The 3,313-nt window shown below is 38.6% G+C and overlaps 1 protein-coding gene across 1 annotated transcript in view; it reads left to right on the top strand.

The window, feature by feature from the left end:
• LOC137334066 (copine-9-like) overlaps positions 1–3,313 on the top strand; it is a 346,820-nt gene that overhangs the window by 220,279 nt on the left and 123,228 nt on the right. The window lies entirely within an intron of this gene.

The raw sequence follows: 3,313 nt of genomic DNA, 5'->3' as shown, positions 1-3,313 counted from the left end.
TACCCTCATGAGAGCTCTAACTTTTGGGACGGAGCATGCCATATCTTTATACTATTCGGCTGCGTTGTTCTGTACGTAAGCACCGCTGGTCTTATCTCATGGTCGTAAGCCCTCCCACCATGCTGAAGCCAAGTTAGCAACTTAAGATAAGCTGTTTTACATAACATAGCTAATGACCTCAACCTCCATCTCTGTTTACAAGCTGTTATGTTCCTCTGAGGAAGCGTCCTTCTTATCTGAGTACAGCCCCCTTTATTTGACTTTGCAAGGCCCCACCAATGTCCGTTTCATAGCAACCACATCTCTTGTTTTGGTGTAAACCACCTTCTAACATTAATGTTATCTATTCTGTAGTCTCCCTGATGTTCTGCTGTGTGAATTGATCTTGTTCTCACAGAGATGCTGCAGGTAGGCTTGTTGGGCCTGGGGTAAACACCCCTGGTCTTCTGGGCCCACAAGTTGTGCCTTTCTGGGCACCTAACTGTTAGTCTCGGTCCTTCTCTCCTCCTTTCATGTGGCGTGAAAGAGGAGGCCCAGGAATCCCGGCCCCCCGGGGTTGAAATCAGAAAGTGTGGAAAAATGGGGTCCCGAAGCCTCCTTGAAAGGTTTTAATCACCAACCTGCCTCCTGGGAATGGGTTGGTTGCCCGCCCCTCATCCCGCCCCGGTGAAAACTGGAAGTGGGCGGGTTGGGGGCGGTCCAAAATGGTTGTGATTTTGAATGCCCCCCCCGCCCCCATACCACTGTTTCCCTTTTTAAATCGTGCCCTTACTATCCAAGCAGAATGTGGCCCCCTTATTCTTCCTACCAAAGTGTAATACCTCACACAAATATATATAAATATTGAAATTCATTTGCCAATTACATACGCATTCTGCAAGTCCTCCTCGATATTAACTATAACCCCCAATTTGGTGTCGTCTGCAAATTTTGAAATTGTACTTCTGATTCCCGAATCCAAATCATTTATGTAAATGGAGAAAAACAGTGGTCCCAACACCGATCCTTGTGGAACACCATTTCCCACCTTTTGCCGGTCTGAGTAACTACCTTTCACCCCTACTCTCAGTTTTCTGTTTGTATCCAGCTTATTATCCATTCTGCTACTTGTCCCCTGACTCCACATGCTCTGACCTTAGTCATGAGTCTACTATGCGATACCTTATTATACCTTTATTGAAATTCATATATATTACATCTACTATATTACTCTTGTCTACCCTTTCTGTTACTTCTTCAAACAATCCAATAAGGTTGGTCAAGTATGACCTTCCCTTTTGAAATCCGTGCTGACTATTCTTTATTATATTTTCGGTTTCTAGATGTTTTTCTATTACATCTGAGTAAAGATTCCACTATCTTTCCTACCACTGACGTTAAGCTAATTGGTCTATTATTCTTTGGACTGGTTCTATCTCCCATTTTAAATATAGGAGTAACATTAGCTGTCCACTAGTCCGCTGGCACTATTCCCTTTTCTAATGAATTTTTATATATAATAGTGCCTCTGCTATTTCTTCCCTAACTTCTTTTAATGTGCGCAAATGCAATCCATCCAGACCAGAGGTTTTATCCTCTCTAAGTTTGATTAGTTTATCAATTATCTCCCCCCTTTCTACCTTAAATGTCTTTATATCTTTTTTGAACTCTTCTTCTGATGTCATGCTCACCACCTTAGTCTCCCTGGTAAATGCTGAGGCAAAGTAATTATTTTAATATTTCTGCCATTTTGCTGTCATTATCTGTGAGTTTATTGTGTATATCTTTTAGTGGCCCTATCCCTATCCTGATTTGTCTATTGTTATTTATTTGTCTGTAGAATATTTTACTATTTCTTTTCATATTCCTTGATAATTTAATTTCGTCGTTTCACTTTGCCTTTCTAATTGTTTTTTAAACTTCTTTCCTAACCTTTTCGTATTCCCTTTTGTCATCCTCTCCCTTGTTGTCTATGTACTTGGTGTATGCCCTTTTCCATAGTTTCAATTTTGCCCTTATTTCTTTATTCATCCATGGTGAATCTTTATTACTGGCTGCTTTTTAGTGGGATATATTTCTCCTGGAATCATTGATCACCGTATTAAATGTTTCCTACTGCTGTTCTATTTCTTTGTTTATCAGTAAATTTTTCTAGTTTATATCCCTAGTTCCAGTCTCATCCCCTGAAAATCAGTTTTTTTCCAATTTATTACTTTGGCCTTTGTCTTACTTATGTCCTTCTCAATCTTTATCTTAAACCTTATTATGTTGTGATTGCTATTGCCTAGATATTCCCCTACGCTTACTTTTCTTATCTATTCTGGTTCATTTCCCATTACTAGATCCAGCAGCGTTTCCTCTCTTGTTGGGTTTTTTATTTACTGGCTAAGAATGGAATCTGCATACATTGTAAAAACTCCATTCCCTGTACTTCCTTACCTACCTCTTCTAGCCAGTTTATTTGGGGATTGTTAAAATCTCTCATGATTATTATTCTATGTCCTTTACTCATTTCACATATTTGCTTACATATTTCTTCCTGTACCTCCTTTTCACTATTCGGTGGTCTGTAGTTTGCCCCTATTCATGTGATTGATCCATATTTCAATCCATATTAATTCTATTTCTATCCTTCTGCTAGTTATGTCCCTTTTTTCTACTGCCATTATGTTATCTCTAAATAGTACAGCTACTCCAACCCCCTTCTTCCTTCCTTATCCTTTCTGATTATGTTATAGGCTGCAATATTTATGTAGCCATGTTTCAGTTATTCCTACTACATCTGGTTCCTCACTACGGATTATTGCCTCCAGTTCCCCAGTTTTATTTTCGATGCTGTGTACATTGCTGTACAGGCAGTTTAATTCATCTTAACTAGTTATCAGAAATTCCCCACCAGATCCAGACCACCTTTGAGCAATGCCGAGGGAGATCAACTAGTTCATATTAAAATTCACCTTCACTGTTATAAAATTTTAGTTTCATTTATTTATCTATTTAATTTGAAGACTTCTAAAAACACTGTAAATCGATTGATATTTATCACTTCTGCTGCCACTCCATTTTCCCTTGATGTCAGTAGGCTGTTTTTATTTTATATTTCAAAAATTTGGATCGCCGACAGAGGGTGAATTCTCCCCCCTCTCTCCCACAGTTCTTTTACTTTCAGTTGTGTAACAATCTGGTGCTCTTTTATCCTCCGATTCCTGATTTTCAGAAGTTATGCATATTGAAGGTAGCCTGGCTGGTGCCAATTGTAATTATACAAAAAATATTATGAAATTAATACAATTTTAATTCAAGTCCATTGTTCCATAGAAACAAAGGAGCAAAT

This window comes from Heptranchias perlo, chromosome 17 (assembly GCF_035084215.1).
Source record: "Heptranchias perlo isolate sHepPer1 chromosome 17, sHepPer1.hap1, whole genome shotgun sequence".
Classification (NCBI taxonomy): Eukaryota; Metazoa; Chordata; class Chondrichthyes; order Hexanchiformes; family Hexanchidae; genus Heptranchias; species Heptranchias perlo.
The sequence above is the reverse complement of the archived record's forward strand: the minus strand, read 5'-3'. Positions and strand labels throughout refer to the sequence as shown.